This window comes from Meriones unguiculatus, chromosome 21 (genome assembly GCF_030254825.1).
Source record: "Meriones unguiculatus strain TT.TT164.6M chromosome 21, Bangor_MerUng_6.1, whole genome shotgun sequence".
Classification (NCBI taxonomy): domain Eukaryota; kingdom Metazoa; phylum Chordata; class Mammalia; order Rodentia; family Muridae; genus Meriones; species Meriones unguiculatus.
This window is the reverse complement of record NC_083368.1, coordinates 14,793,675-14,811,243: the sequence shown is the minus strand read 5'-3', so window position 1 is coordinate 14,811,243 and position 17,569 is coordinate 14,793,675. Positions and strand designations below refer to the sequence as shown.

Genomic DNA, 17,569 nt, shown 5'->3' with positions numbered 1-17,569 from the left:
ACCAACCTGGAGCAGCAAGACGGAAGCAAGAGCAGTATAGGTCTTTCTCTTCTTTTACACTCTCTGGGTTCTGGCATTTATTCTCTCTCCAGAATGCTCAGACTTAAACTTTGTGCAGCTGGCAAAGAGCTCCTCTCAGAGCCCACACAAAGCAAATTGTCTGCTGCTGTGGAGTGTCTGAATCAGCACTACATCACATACCTGGGAACCAAAACAAAACCATGTTTATATCCACAACACAGTCCCCATGTGAAATAGTAGAAGCAGAACTAAGGCCAGAAAATTATCCATTTAACTCCCATCCTGATGTGCTCTGTTCTGCCTTCAAGCCTTACAAAACATCTAGCCCCAAGTGCCACCATGCAGCCTCCACTTCCTCAAAGAGACTGTGGCCCTTCGTTGTTCTGATTAAAAGAGCAATTCTGCTTCTGGAGGTGACTGCCTGTATTTCCATGTTGCTTCCACCAATCCCTGTCTAATAATGTAGGTTCAGACAACTGAACCCTGGTCCCCTGGAAGAGCAGCAAGTGCTCTTAACCACTAAGCCATCTCGGTGGTTTCGAGAGAAGAGGTTTTGAGAGAAAGGCTACATTCACATTACTTGTTGCAGTTAATTGCTTTATTATTGACTGCTGATCTCCTACCATGTCTAATTTACAAATTATACCTTATAAGGAAAGACAAGAACCATAGTGCATAAAGACATTTTTATGCTACTCATGATTCCAGGCATCCACTGAAGGTCTGAATGGCAGTTGTATGCTCACACTTAAGAAGTGGGGGGGGGGGTTCAGAAGGAGTCACTTCCCTACCCTAGTTTACGTCTTTCCTGCAGTTCTTTGAAAACACGTGTGCATCTGAGTCCTCTCAATCATCACGAGGTTCTCATTCTAATGCAGATGGGTGGCCTGAGTGGGGCATGAGGTTCTGCTTCAAAAACACACTCCCAAAGGATGTCTGTGCTCTGTGGTCCTCTGGCCACACTTCGGGTGACAGGAAACACTTGCCTTGACAGAATAATCCACAGTACCTTGCACTGTGTATGGATGTCAAGAGTCTGTGGACATTTTGATATCATGAAGATAGTCTTAACAGTGATTTGACCACTACAGTCTCTATTATCCTGAACTGTAGTTAAAAGTTTTGCTGTCGTTTATGTGGAAAGTAGCGTTGGAATAGAAACAAAGGCTAGAGTTTTCATGCTCAGTTTTGCTCCCAGATGCCCCAGGCTATAAGGAAACATCCATGTCTCCATCTTCTTCCTACTTTTGTTAAATGTGTGTTGTCATAGCAGGTTTCCAGAAGTCTGGCTTATGCCTAATTTTTTATTTTTGAATACAACTTATATTTATGTACCCATGTTCTTATAAATTTGACAGGTAATTTTGTATTTATATGTATTTTCTTCCCAGAACAAAAAGTACACCCTTGTCCTTAGTGTATGCTTGGTAAATATCTGCTAGGGATTGTGACATATATGGAGAATGGTGATGCCAGAAAGCCACTGAATAGAGAGAAAATTTTGGGTTTAAAATTTCTCTAGGAAATCTTTATTGATTTAACTATGTTGACTTATTAGCATGAAAATAATGTGTTCCACAATAATCTATATATAATGGGTTTTATACATTTCTCATGTCCAATTCTTCCAAAATCCCGTAGTAACAGTTGAGGAAACGTTGTAAACCTTATCATTATTTTAAAAATAATTATCTAAAAAAGAGGCCAGGAGGCCAGGCATAGCTCTGTTCCTCCTTTGATGCATTCCAGTGATTGTACATTAGGAGTCTCTCTTCTTTAAGGTAGAGTTCACTAATACATCAACCCAAAACACTTAATCTTCCAAGTAGTTCATGCTGTCCAACTTCCTAATGCACCCATTTTGATTCTGTCTATATCAGAATCTAAGTGATGATTTGAAAAGTCAGCAACTGTGAGCTCCTAGAATTCAGCTCCTGGGTTGTGGATCAGTCTGTTGAAGAGAATCAAGACAAAGATGAATGAGAAAAGCAAAACCCCACTATGAACTTTAAATTGTCGGTTATTTAGACAAGGACATTTCTTTCTGCCACTTTATAGAAACAGGGAGGAGGAGAAAGGGAGTTTGGGTGAAACAAAACGAAATAAAACCTTGGTACATTTCAAAGATGCCATGAGGCCACTTACAACCTTTTTTAAGAAGGGAAATAAGGGCCCATGTTTTCTGCCTATTAAATTACAGTATGTATTTTAATTCATAAACTCTCCAAATTTCCATATCTAATACAACTTGAGATAACAATGGAACATTCACATTAACACTTAGGTTCTACACACAAAAAAAAGTTAGATAACACATGTTAAAAGAGAATAATCTCCACGTTACACACAGTAATATGTAAACAAAGTAAAAGTAACTAGGCAACACAATTCTACTTGTAAAAAGTGTGCACCAAGACCCAGACTGAACTGGCAAGCATACAGGGACAGGAAGTTCACTTGTTTATGCTCTAGGGCAGAGAGTGACTATATCTTTGCCCTATTGGCTGGGGACACCTTCATATTCTTCTGTGAATGGCTACTTTTTCAAGACAAGGTTTCTCTGTTTCATCTTGGATTTTCTGGACTCACTTTGTAGACCAGGCTGGCCTCAAACTCACTCAAACTCACTGCCTGCCTCTGCCTCTCTGAGTGCTGGGATTTCAGGTGTGAGCCCCCACGCCCAGCTATGAATGGCACAAAGGAAAGAAAGGAAAAGGGGATGTGAAGTGCAGTGGGAGTCATCTAAAAGAAGGGAACCTTAACTGAGGAAATGCCCCCATAAGATCTGACTGCAGAGCAATGGGCTAGAGGACCCAGCCCGTTGTAGATGGTGTCATCCTTGGGCTGGTGGTCCTAAGCCCTATAAAAAAGCAGGCTGAGCAAATCAGGATGTGCAAGCCGGTAGGCAGCCCCCTTCCATGGTGTCTGCATCAGCTCCTGCCTCCTGGTTCCTGTCCCGACTTCCCTCAGTGATGGACTGTTACCCTTTCTCCCGCAAGTTGCTTTGGTCGTGGTGTTTTAGCATAGCAATAGTAACACTAACCAAGACAACAGTATAACTTAAATAATGTCATTTATTGTGCAAATAAAAATTTAACTCTCTTTAATTAATTGTGGTCATACCCGGGACTGGGAAAGACATCCCAGTAGGAATTAGGGAAGAAAGTTTACTCAGGTCTAAAAGGACTGGGTCCTATGTGCTAGGAGCATGTGACTATGTTTGACCCCAGAATGGCTCTAGGAGGTGCTTCTGCAGGGAGGACTCATCGACAGAAGGCAGCAAGGTCAAATGACATTTGCGATGATGATCTTAGTGTCATCCCTGAAGTCTGTGAACCTAAGGGTCTGATTGCCTGATACAGCGTTGTATGGCAAATGGTCAAAATTTATCAAAATTCCCACATTTGTCATTTATTACATTGACCTCCCTATAAGTTATCCTTCTCTGTGCTGCAGGGAGCAGGACTGAGCAGTGAGCCCACCATGCTCAAATGCTGGCTCTGATTTTTTTTTAATTAGTTACAGTTTATTTACTTTGTATCCTAGCCGTAGCCCACTCCCTCATTCCCTTCTAATCCCACCTTCCCTCCCTCATCTCCTCCCTGCCCCTCTCTAAATCCACTGATAAGGAAAGTCCTCCTCTCCTTCCATCTGACCCTAGCTTATCAGGTCTTATCAGGACTGGCTTCAGTGTCCTCTGTGGCCCAGCAAGGCTGCTCCTCCCTTGGGGGGGGGAAGCGGAGGTCAAAGAGCCAGCCATTGAATTCATGTCAGAAACAGTCCCTGTTTACTTTACTAGGGAACCCATTTGATACTGTGCTGCCATGGGCTACATCCGAGCAGGAGTACTAAGTTATATCCATGCATGGTCATTGGTTGGAGAATCAGCCTCAGAAAAGACCCCTGTGCCCAGATATATTTGCTCCTTGTAGAACTCCTGATTTTTTTTTCCTCTCTCAAAAGTCACTGGTTTTTGTTGGCTGCTCATCTCTATTCTCACAACATTCTCTTTATCTCTGTCTCTAACAGTGTCCCTGGACTTTGTGTAGTTGATGGTACCACCTATAAACAATAATGGTGACACCATAATTCCCATCTATTATTGCTCATTTTACTCATCTTTGCCTGTGACTTATCATATTATTTAGGAGCACTGTGTGAGATGTAGATGTGTGCATACAACAGAGAGTGGTTAACCTCCATCAGGCTAGTTAACATGTCCTCCACCCTATGTGAGCTTATGCAGGGCCTCTGGTCCTGGGACAATCAGTCACGTGTCTAGTGATAGTTGCTTCGTACTTGGGGTCCACAAGCAGATCCTTTACCTTGGAGGAGAATGAGGGCAGAGCATCTCACAGGCACTCAGAAGGGTGTGTGTGTTTGTGTGTGTGTGAGTATGAGCAAAACGCTGGTTCCAGTTATTTCTTGCAATAGTGCATATTAGTTCATCAAATAGTTTGAGGTGAGCCTCACTATTGAACTTTTTGTTAAAAAATCCCAAAGTTTCCCAATTTCATTTTTAGTTCTGAACATATTTTTTTCCCTTGAGCTTGGTGATCTTTTTTTTTTTAACTTTTATTAATTACACTTTATTCACTTTGTATCCCTCCATAAACCCCTTCCTCCTCCCCTCCTAATCTCACCTTCCCTCCTCCTTCTTCACGCATGCCCCTCCCCAAGTCCACTGATAGGAGAGATCCTCCTCTCCTTCCTTCTGATCCTAGTCTATCAGATCTCATCAGGAGTGGCTGCATTGTCATCTTCTGTGGCCTGGTAAGGCTGCTCCCCCTTCAAGGGGGAGGTGATCAAAGAGCAGGCCAATCAGTTCATGTCAGAGGCATTCCCTCTTTCCATTACTATGGAACCCACTTGAACACTGAACTGCCATGGGCTACATCTGTGCAGGGATTCTAGGTTATCTCCATGCATGGTACTTGGTTGGAGTATGAGTCTCTGGAAAGACCCCTGTGTTCAAATTTTATGGTTCTGTTGCTCTCCTTGTGGACCTCCTGTCCTCTCCAGATCTTACTATTTCCCACTTCTTTCATAAGATTCCATGCACTCTGCCCAACAGTTGGCCATAAGTCTCAGCATCTGCTTTGATAGTCTGTAGAGCAGAGCCTTCCAAAGGCCCTCTGTGGCAGGTTACTAACTTGTTTCCTGTTTTCCTCTTCTTCTGATGTCCATCCTCTTTGCCTTTCATGGTGGGGATTGTGCATTTTAGTCAGGGTCCTCCATCTTTATTAGTTTCTTTAGATGTACAGATTTTAGTAGGTTTATCCTATATTACATGTCTATATGAGTGAGTATATACCATGTGTGTCTTTCTGCTTCTGGGACAGCTCACCCAGGATGATCCTTTCCAGTTCCCACCATTTACCTGCAAATTTCATGATTTCCTTATTTTTCATTGAAAAACATGGAACGCTTCAGGAATTTGCGTGTCATTCTTGCACAGGGGCCATGCTAATCTTCTCTGTATTGTTCCGATTTTAGTATATGTGTTGCCAAAGCGAGCACCATATTTTTTTTATTTCCATCCTGCCTCTCAATAGCAAGTTCCTGAAAGCAAAAGTAGGTTCTGGTGTGTTCAGAAACATAGACAGCACTCACAGTGCACAGCAGAGCTGTGCCCATCAGACATGTGCTCAGTGTGCAGCTGCCAGCATTTGCAGTTTCTGAGGATGTATGTTGACAACCTCCAGAGTCCACAGTGCTAACCATTGCACAATGGAACTGTTGACAAAGCTCCAAAGGCATGGGGCCCTGAAGAGCACCGTGACAGGTGACAGGGGCCTTGAAAAATAGGAGTGCTGAGAATATGGAGCTAGTGAAATGAGGAGGAAATTGACTATTGATGAGAAAGATGAGTGAGGCTGGAATGGAGCAGTTTAGAGTGTGTGTCAGGGAGGGCAAGTTCTGATTTTCTTGGTCTTTCCAGTTTATATGAAGTACGATGTGAGATGTGGGCTCCCCCAAAGCGATTTCTTTGCAAGATGCATCATGACCTGACGTCCCTTCCTAACCTTGGATATGGAAGAAAGAAAATAAATATGATTTCTAACTGCTAAGGAGAGAATAAAGCAGGAAAAAATTGTGATGGCCACAATACATTTGCCTGACGTATTTATTAGGATTCTTTCCTGAAGCATTTATCAGGAAGAAACTGACAAGGAGTGGCTCGTTTCATACTCTTAGGTATATTCTCTGAGTTATTTTAGAAGAGGGGGTTTAAAATGTGGATTTATGAGTTACCTGTGCAAGCCCCAGCCATGATGCCTCGTGATCATTCCAGGTGCATTTCTCATTTCACCCTGCAGACAGGAGCCCCAGTGACCTGGGATTCGCTGGCCCCTGCATCCTGTCTCTGACATTTCAATCCAAGATGAGAAATAGCCTAACAATTTGCTTAAATCCCTCATTAATCCTGGATCGAACTCCCCAGGGCTGCTGGGGAGGCTGTTCTCTCTCATGCAGAGAGAATGCGGACTTGGCAGTGAGCAAATAGCAGAGAGATTTTTGGGGGAGCCTCTTTCTTCCAATCTGGCTGGACTTGGGGAGAAGCCACCCACCACGGTTCCCCATTGGGAACCAGAATATTTCCTGGTAGATGGCGTGGTGTGTGCTGAGTTTGTAGACTCTGCCCTCTGCACATCATCCTGACGGCAGGAAGTCAGATACAGGAAGCAAGGTTCTGTTTTCCCTGGGGTTTTCTCAAGAAGAGAAGGGAGGAGGCCCCAGTGTCCTCTTTATTCTGGAGATACTTGGGTGCCTTAAAGGAGCTGGCAGGGCTCGGGAGATTCTATCTGAACCCACATTAGAGCCACAGTCCATGGCAATTACTGAGACTCATACTCATTCAAACATTATAATGACATTTGAAGTTTAGCTCAATTAATGCTGTTCAAATTTGCTTTTAGATTTACTTATTTTATGTGTATGAGTGTTTTGCCTGCATGTACATATGAGCACCATGTATGTGCTGTGCTCTGAGAGGTCAGAAGAGGACATTAGATCCCCGGCAACTGGAGTTATGGATTGTTGTGAGTTACCATGTGGGTGCTGGGAACTGAACCTGGGTCCTCTGCAAGAACAATGAGTGCTCTTAACTGCCAAACCATCTCTCTGGCCCCTAACTTATTATGTGTTTCGATGGCCTTTTCATATAGTGAATTGGTTAACCAAATCTTAAGGCAGTAGTGATTAACTATTTTAAAGTCACGATTTTTTTTTTAAGTATTGATTTGAAGAATGATATCAGCCCTTCCCCAGAGAACATACATAACTATTCTAGAGGAATACACATAGTCACATACCTTACATTTCATATGGATTTTCCAGTCTAGAAGTAATGATCAACTTGGTGGGAACTGACATTTTCAGCTCAACATCTGTGGACCCTTTCTTCTGTATTGGTGTCATGCTGTTGGGAGTTTAAAACCAACCCTGTCTTTTGGGTGGACTCTGATTTCTCTAAAACCAGTGGTTTTTAACTTCTTAATGTTGTGACCCTTTAATACAGTTCTTCATGTTGTGGTGACCCCCAACCATAAAATCATTTTTGTTGCTGTTTGTGACTGTAATTTTTCTACTGGTATGAATTGTAATGTAAATATCTGTTTTCTGATAGTCTTAGGTAACCCCTGTGAAAGGGTTGTTCAGTCCCTAAAGGGATCGCGACTCACAGGTTGAGAACAAATGCTATAGATGCTCAGGGATTATTGGTAAAGAAGGGGGCAAAATGACTGCAAGGGCCACGGGCTATGGGAGACCATGAGGAAATAGTGTCTTCTAGACACTGCAGGGTAAGTGCAGATATGAACTCACAGTTGTAGGAATCATCTTATTGTGTACAACATTCAAATGCTGATTCTGTGCCCCACCCCCCATATCTGGTTGAATCCTTGTTCTGAGTATCTCCTGTCTCAATGTTGTGTAAACATTGCTTCCATTGTTCCCTGATTATGCCAATAAAACAGCTTAACAGCCAATCACTGAGCAGGAGAGAGCATTGGGCTGGGCCTCCTGCCAGCCAGCAGAAGATGAAAGACACACACACACACACACACACACACACACACACACACACAGAGAGAGAGAGAGAGAGAGAGAGAGAGAGAGAGTGAGAGAGAGAGAGAGAGGAGGTAGGGATTCAGCCATGAGCAGAGGTCCAGGAGACATCATGAGAGAGCAGCCATAAAATGCAAGCATCTTGGGCCTTTACTCTGGGAGGAAGCTAGATTAGGTTAGAAGTTAAAAATAGATTAATACTGCTCAGTTATTGTGCTGTAAAGCTTATTAAACAAATGTAATAGTCCAGGCTCAATTAACTGGTTGATAGCCAGGTTAAGAGAGAAACTGCAAAGCACAACTTTAAAGTGGTTTAAAAACTTTAAACCACTAACACACAGTAGTTATGATAGAATGTTTCAGATCTCTGCAAGCTCAAACCAAAACAAATCCCACCATGGAGAGCAGAGGCAGGCACAAGACCCCACTCCTAGCTAAGGAAGTATTAGCAACTGATAGCTGCTAGGAGAGAAAGAGAAGGTTTTCTTTAAGAGCATAGACTCTGTAAGTCAAACACAATCCAGTGGAAGGCCATACATCCAAGAGTATAGGGGCAGGAAGTATTATACTTTATAGGTTTTGTTTTTTAAAGAAGATAAAATATTAGGTATGTAGGGAAGGGGCTAGATGTATCTAGGAGGGGTTGGAGGATAACTAGGATCAAAGCTCATTATATAAAATTCTCAAAAATATTAAAATTAAAAGTAAAGTAAAATGCAATTAAAAAGAAGCTCATATGCATATTTTGGACTGTCCTTATCCTAAGCAATTCTTTCTCTTCTTTAATGTCTGTTTCATTCCTGGGAGACACTTTTCATAATAAAATCCAACATTGCTTTAAAGAATATAAGCACTAGGGACTAGAAGAAGAAAGGGGGCATGAAAGTAAGGGTGAGGGTCTCACCCCCTAGCATTGGGTCTTACACATGTAAAGATGGGGCTCTTTCTACACAGTGGCCTCACCACTTCCACAGGGATGCAAAGAGCATCATCTCTTGCCACCTACTTTTCTCAGTCTAGTCTTGAGATGACTCTACTCTGCGGTCAGGGCAGGATCCATAGTCATGGAGAAAGGAAGGACCTGGTGAAGAGTGCGAATCTAGGTACAAAGTGGCCTGCTTATCACCATGTGTGATAACCTTCACAGATACCTGCTGTAGTCTGACTCTGTGGTCCTTGATGAGAGGGAGAAGGTCCAGGTGCTGCACGCTGGGAGCTTTATGAAGAACAGGCCTGAACTTGCTTTGTGAAGCTAAACTCCACTAACAGAAAATCAGTGAACTGGGAGAACCTTGTTGGGGCCAGTGTAGAGTGTCAGCAATGTGGAGTGTGTACAGTACAGGACACGTCACAGACATATCACAAATCACAAAGCCGGGAAAGTCATGTGACCAACCAGCCTATTTTTAAGGCACAGCCACCTATAATGTGTGGCATGTAATAAAGTCTGAATTAGATATAAAGATTTGGAAAATGAAAGTATGCTCCTACACTTCCCTCCTCAAACACTCTGAAAACGATGAAACAAACTGGTGCACATTGATGGGAGGAACCTGGTGTGTACATTTAAGAAAACAGTCGTTTGTCACTGTATTCCAGTAGTTTCACTGCTAAGCACATACAAACACACGCATTCACCAAGAGAAATATAAAGAGTATTCATAGAATCATCATTACAGCAACTGTCAATTGAAAACACTCCTGATACTCATCAAAGCAGCCTAGATCACATGCTGCAGTGTTTTACATTAACTCGAACACTGCATAGTTACATGGAGCGACACAGACTGATCCCACAACCATTTATAATGTGCATGAAGACAGTAGTCAGGCTATACATGTTCATCTGCTATGTGTCTTGAAATTTTAGGGAATAGAGGAAGAGACTGGGGATATGATGGCTCAGTGGTTAAAGTTTGATTGCGGAGCCCATCTTGGCTCACAGCCTCCTGTGATTCCAGTTTCACTGAATCTGACATCCTCCCTGGCCTCCTCCGACACCAGGCACACATGTAGCTTATATACACACCATATGTGCACTCAAAACACTCATGCAAATAAAAAAATCATTTTTACAAGGTAGATTTTTATACTTAAAAGAAATGCAAAAGGACACAATTAGTGTGCAGTAAAACAATTAAATTATTTTCCTGTCCCTTTTCTACCAAAATATGGCATTTGAGATTGAGGTTTTCCGATGAGATATGTTGCCAGCATCACGTGTATATTACCCCTTGCCATAATCTGCCTTCTTAGCACATCTTCATCATCAATCTACATCCAAAACTGCACTCACTGTGCTGTGCTGGCAATAAACATAAATCCAGAAGACAGAGCTTCTGGATCTGCAATCACATGATAATAAAAATGATAGAAAATCTTCTCTCTGCCACTCGATCCCATCTTGTTCTTTAACATGGAGCTAACATTGAGCTTCTAGCCATTCACGTCATCAAAGGGCTGGAGTCTTTGAATGGTAGGTATTTGATAATCCTGAATGCTTTACCTGTTCTTGGTTTTACAGAATTGATTTTAGATGATGAATTACGGCTAGAAAAAGTTTAATTTCAGGTGAAGGTATGATTATGAATTCCACTTTAAGTCTTAAACACCTGCAGAGCTCAGTTGCAGTAAAGCTCATAAACACTCCTGCCACAGTCAACGGGAGGCTGGTTTTCACAGGCATGCCACAAGAATCTAAATAGACCTCTTTCTCCATTATTAACAAGCCACACCCAAATGGTCTGCAATTTCCTTTTTGAGTGCTGAGCTTTGCGGGGAAGAGGCAGCGGAGTGTGGGATGGTGAGGATATGAATTTGATTTAAATTTACTAGTGTTGACAAAAATGATTTTAAGGAAAACCCTACTGCATCAGAGCAAAACTAAAGCCAAAGCAAGCAGCCCCAATGTAATACAAGATAAAATCCTTTGTAAAAAAATTACAAACATCAGTTAAGCAGAGTTCTGGAAAGAAAATGAAGTTTAAACTCCACCATGTCATAAGTAATTAATAAATCTAGATGCCAAGCCTCCACTACCAATAGTTGACCCTAGGCTTTTCTAGTCAGCATGGATGTTACTATTGTATATTTTAATCCAGGAGTTCTGCGGAGCTGGGTAGAGGGATGAGTTGGATCCTTAGGAGTGATGGGGCAGTAATAAGCAGATGAGAGCTGGTTGCTTGGCACCCCACACAAGCCCAAGTTTCTCTGTCCTTGTTTCAGAGAAACAAGCCAAGTTTCTCTGTTTTATGAGTCTTCCTGGTTCTAACATAGTTAACACGTGATTCTGTCCCCCGACTGTCAACTGCATGAGGTGAGTCTTTTTGCTTTGGTAATGGATATATCTTGATTGTGCTGAACTCAGTACGTATTGTTGGCTGTGCTATTTTAGTATTTTAGTATTTTGTGTCCTCAGCTATCTTTCGTTTCCTAGTTCACATTTTTTTCCACATACTAGTCTTTTCTAAACATTCTCTGTGACTCTTCAGTGTTTCTCCCCCCTCAAATATACATGCTACATTTTTTAAATCTGTGGACACGTACTGTGTTTGATGTTACAGTGGCCATGCCCTGTAGATGATGGCACACGTCTAAGTAGTTCCATTTCTGCGTTCTCCCTTTGGAAAATGGATGCTGCATCTATTTTCAATCTGTTTTTCTGTCTTTATTAGAACTCGGTGCTTTCTCCATAGGTGGCTAAGAACAAAAGGGGAGAAAAAAGCAGGTATTTTAACTTTTATTATTTCCAGTGCAATATTTTGTCTATTGAATGTTCTAGTTAGATGTTATTTGCCAAGGTACTATTATGACTTTCTGCATTTATTATATAATCAGCCACGTGATGGACTTGGACCGTGGTTCAGTTTGTTGGTGCTTTCACATCCTCAGTTCCTCTCTCCTCCAGTCTACCATTCAGTCATCGTACACTAAGCTTCCTGTGCTGGGGCCCTGACTGCATGTTCTGATGAAACACATTACTCTAGGCAGATAAGGGCTTGCTCACCAACACAAATATGAACCTGATGCAAACAATGATTTGAGTGAAATCACAGAATATCTGAGCTGATAAAAATATGGAAGTTTTCATCTTCCTAGTAATGAAAGCAAATTAAAATTAATTAAAATGAAAATATTGTTTTGGCCCATCAATAGTGATTGGGAAAATCATTGTTTTTAGCTCGTACTAGTGTTCTTGTCAGAATAGAACAGACTCACATCTGGCTCAGGAAGTGAAAAGCGTATACACTCTGGAAAGAACATGTCCTGCATGGTATACATGAGGGGAGTGGAGCTCTACCTTAAGAAATAGTTCCTGAAGGCTTAGGATATAGAAATTTAAACTGCAATGGTAACATGATTAGCCTTTGTTACGACCTGGCCTGGGCTTAGCAATAGATGCCACTGGAAGAAACCTGCTAGAACATCCTGCTGTGGGGCCAGGCAGGCATTCAGCTTCCTGTAGCCAGGGAAAGTTGAAGATGGTTTGCAGCAGTCTCCAAAGGCCAACTGGGAACAATCAGAAAACGTGTGTGGAGAGTTCCGGGGAAGGGACATTAAATGAAAACGAGGGAAAACAACCTCTAAGTCAATGAGGTTAGTAGCTTATCATTGTCACTGTGCCACTGGCATCCTTAGGCTCATTTTCCCATTTATCTGAAGCCCATTGTGGTTATTTGCAGGTAAATAGCTCTGTCATTGTGATGTGTAATTATTGAAATGCAGAATCTGGAATATTGTAAAAATCATTTTAAAAATTGCCTTTATAAACGAAATTCCATGAGATCCTGGTGTTCTGTGCAGCTCAATTAGTTTGATTGTATCCGGTGGTCAGGCTCCTGAAAGGCGTCTCAGCATCCCTCTGTTTCATCTCTGCAGTTGGCCTCATGTGTTTTGGCACAGTCTTTGTGATTGCACTTTTCTACTGAGTATGAACTTGGAAGCTTTGCGAGACACTGAGTAGATATGTAAGCTGAGAAAATCATTCTATTATTCAGCACAGTGTCTCTAATTGATGCAAGCTCCCCTGCCCCCAGTATTTTCCCCAGCACTTGCCCTCTATGACCCTTCTCTTCAGACAGTTCCAGGATGACTGTGTCCTGACACAGAATCAGTGTAGGAGGAGCAACCCGCTCAGTCTGCTGGGACACTTGCAGTTCGTGAGAGCATTGTAGCACTTTGTTTTGAAACATCGACCTGCACACTGCAAACTGGTTGGTGGAAAGAGCTTCTATGTACTGAATTCTAGAAAAACCGCCAGTGCAAAAAGTCCTGTTTCAGATTGTCTCATTGTGGGGTATTGCTGTTGCTGAGAGACACTGTGGTCACCAGGAGTAGAACAGGGTGAAAGACAGCCAGTCTGCAATTCCCCTTTCCAGCCTGCTGGCTGAGAGCTGTTGGTATATTGGATGTTACTTTAATATACATTCCGGGAAGAGAGGAGACTGCCCCGAGTTTGGACCCTTCAAGGAGATAAGTGACAGTGCATAGTAATTTGGAAACAAAACAGATTTTGCCCAGAGAGATATTTTACTACAAAGTCTAGGCCCATTCGTCCAAGCATATCTGGAAAATGATGAAAGGGAGCAATCCCAGCACTCCTCATCCCAAGGAGTATTCATTTGGGTGACGCCTAGTCTATCAAGCCAGAGGCTTTTAAACTGACATGGATTGTGCAGAAAGTTTGCTTTGGACAGCCACAGTAAATGTTTCCTTTCTAGCAAACTGTTAGGGAAGTGGATCTGGGTATACCAGTGCCTCCTTAATATGGAAGCATCGTGCCAAAGGAGTCCATGGTAACATGTCAAGGCAAGCATTAGCAGGAACTACTTCCCCGCCTCGGGCTGCTGCCTGTTAATCATGCAAGGTCTAATACAAGCATTTCTCTGAAGTCAAGCTAAGGGTACTGCTAAATCTCCCTTTAACATGCAAATGCGTGTGGAAACTGGAATCATTAGAATAAAATGTCATAAATGAATGCACATATTAATCTTATCTAATTCAGCTACTTAAAAAAAAACACCACACACATTTGCTTCAAACAGAGAAAATAAGCAGGTCCAGACAATGACTCAGGAGCAACAGCTGCTGGGAAGGAATCAGCTTAACACTGTGTAGCATGCAAACATACACACGTACATACAGACACATATATACCCACTCAGTTACATACATAGTCACATATACACATATTGTACATAATACATTCAGGCACACAGGCAGAACATGCACATACATACACACATATTTATAGACACAAATGCAAATATACAGAAACAAATGAACAGTCATACATACATACATGTATTTGTACAGATAGACAGACACAGGCAGGCAACCAGGTACACACATCTAACATGCACACATATACCCACCAGCATGTATGCATACACACATATGTAAATGCATACACAAACACACATATAAACATACATACACACATATATTATTCTCTTCCTCTCTCTCTCTTCAGTTCCCGTCATGCCAGAAGTCAAACATAAATGTGGTGTCATTGGGGGTTAATGAGGATGTCTTAGGGTTGAGAGCCAGAACTGTCCCAAGGCCACCGAGAGGTTTGCATTTATGAATTAAAAACAAAAATGCATAAGAACACAGAAAAGGGGAAAGTGGGGAAATGTTTATAGCAAACATGTCAGAAACATTGTCAAGCTTGGAAGTACGTGAGTGATGTGGTGGTAACTGGCAGGAAACCACCGTGACTGACGCAATGCTCACCAATGCTGACCTTATTCAGAACACACATATGTGATAGATGGTGTTAACCTATGTCAGTATGTACATATATAGTACATGGTGGTCACTAATGTCAGTATATACATACATGGTACTCAGTGTTCACCAGGGTCAGAACGTATGAACATAGTACACAGTATTTACCAGCATCAGCAGACACATATATGACACACAGTGTTCACTCATGTCAGTACCCACATATGGGGTACATGGTATTCTCCGCATTCATCACATTCTGTGCTGGTCTGAGTGAGAATGGCCCCCATAGGCTCCTATATTCGCATGCTCAGTCCCCAGTTGGCAAATTGCTTGGAAGGATTAGGAGGGGTGTCTTTGTTGGAGGAGGTGTGTCACTGGGGGTGAGCTTTCAGGTTTCAAATGCCCACACCAGCCCCAGTCTGTCTGTCAGCCTGCCTGCCTGCCTGCCTGCCAGTCTCTCTGTCTCCGTCACTATATCTCTGTCACTCTCTGTCTCTGTCTCCCTTTCTCAGTTTGCCTTTCTGCATTTTAGGATGTAAAGCTCTCAGCTGTGGCGCCAGCTCTTTGCCTGCCACCATGCTCCCTGCCTTGATGATAATGAACTAAGCATCTGAAATTATAAGCATGCTCCCAGTTAAATACTTTCCTTTATCGGAGTTGCCTTGGCCATGGCGTTTCTTCACAGCAATAGAACAGTAACTACTACAATGACGTTTCCCGTTCATATGTGTGAAATTTATGGGTGAATCTAAGAAAGAGCACAGGATTGGAAACATACTGTAGGGAATGCTTGGTGGGGTTCATCATTGGAGCTATCAGGCCTGTACATTTTCTCTATGGAAATATTTTTAGCAGAAAATTTCTCTACCAGATGTAAGGCTATTCGGGTAAATCAGGAGGTGTGGCCTTGTTGGAGAAGGTGCGTCACCAAGGGTGGGCATTGAAATTTCAGAAGCTCGTGCCATGCCCAGGGTTTCTCTCAGTCAGTGAATCAGGATGTAAGTTCTCAGCCACTTCTCCAGTGCCACGCATGCTGCCATGTTCCCTGCTGTGATGATCATGGACTAAACCTCTGAAACTGGAAGCCAGCCCCCAGTTAAATGCTTTCTTTTATAAGTGCTGCCTTGGTCATGGTGTCTCTTCACAGCAATAGAACAATGACTAAGAAATATATCTTATATCAAAAAATTTTACATTTCACTAGAGTTAATTAATTTATTGTCACAAAATGTACCTTAAGTTATTGTTAATAGATGTATTATGTTTTTTTATTCTTTATTAATTACACTTTATTCACTTTGTATCCCCCCTGTGGATCCCTCCCTCCTCCCGTCCCAATCCCTACCTTTCTCCACCCTCTGCATGCATGCCCCTCCCCAAGTCCACGGATAGGGGAGGTCTTCTTTTCCTTCTTTCTGATCCTAGTCAATTAGGTCTCATTAGGAGTGGCTGCATTGTCTTCTTCTGTGGCCTGGTAATGCTGCTTCCCCCTCAGGGGGAGGAAATTAAAGAGCAGGCCAATCAGTTCATGTCAGAGATAGTCCCTGTTCCTATTACAATGGAACCCACTTAGATACTGAACTGCCATGGGCTACATCTGTGCAGGGGTCTTAGGTTATCTCCATGCGTGGTCCTTGGTTGGAGTATCAGCCTTGAACTCATTGGCACAGGAGACAACTTCCTGAACAGAACACCAACAGCACAGGCTCTAAGAGCAACAATCAATAAATGGGACCTCATGAAATTGAAAAGCTTCTGTAAAGCAAAGGACACTGTTGTCAGAACAAAACGACAATCTACTGATTGGGAAAGGATCTTCACCAACCCTATATCTGATGGAGGACTAATATCCAGTATATATAAAGAACTAAAGAAGTTAAACAGCAAAAAAATCAAGTAATCCAATTAAAAAGTGGAGTACAGAGCTAAACAGAGAATTCTCAATAGCGGAATATCCAATGGCAGAGAAACACTTAAAGAAATGTTCCCTCTTTTCTCCTTCTTCTGATGTCCATCCTCTTTGCCTTTCTGGATAGGAATTGAGCATTTTAGAAAGAGTCCTCCCTCTTGATTAGTTTCTTTAGGTGTACAGATTTTAGTAGGTTGATCCTATATTATATGTCTATATGAGTGAGTATATACCATGTACGTCTTTCTGCTTCTGGGACAGCTCACTCAGGATGATCTTTTCCAGATCCCACCATTTACCTGCAAATTTCATAATTTCCTTGTTTTTTATTGCTGAGTACTATTCCATTGTGTAGATGTACCACAATTTCTGTATCCTTTCCTCCCCTGAGGGGCATCTGGGATGTTTCCAGCTTCTGGCTATTACAAATAAGGCTGCTACAAAAGAGGGAACAAGTCAGGAGCCTGACACAGAGGACTGCTGAAAGGCTCTGCCCTGCAGAGTATCAATGCAGATGCTGGGACTTATGGGCAACCTTTGGGCAGAGTGCAGGGAATCTTAGGAAAGAAGTGGGAAACAGTAAGATCTGGAGAGGACAGGAACTCCACAAGGAGAGCAACAGAACCAAAATATCTGAGCACAGGAGTCTTTCCTGAGACTGATACTCCAACCAAGGACTATGCATGGAGATAACCTAAGACCCCTGCGCAGATGTAGCCCATGGCAGTTCAGTATCTAAGTGGGTTCCATTGTAATAGGAACAGGAACTGTCTCTGACATGAACTGATTGGCCTGCCCTTTAATTTCCTCCCCCTGAGGGGGAAGCAGCATTACCAG

The 17,569-nt window shown here is 42.4% G+C and overlaps 1 protein-coding gene and 1 non-coding gene across 2 annotated transcripts in view; one reads left to right on the top strand and one right to left on the bottom strand.

Moving 5' to 3' along the window:
• Dpp6 (dipeptidyl peptidase like 6) overlaps window positions 1–17,569 on the top strand; it is an 831,812-nt gene that overhangs the window by 21,401 nt on the left and 792,842 nt on the right. The gene's annotated exons all lie outside the window — the stretch shown is intronic.
• Window positions 5,435–5,541, bottom strand: LOC132649792 (U6 spliceosomal RNA). Its single transcript, XR_009588309.1, has one exon. It is a non-coding gene; the product is annotated as a U6 spliceosomal RNA (small nuclear RNA).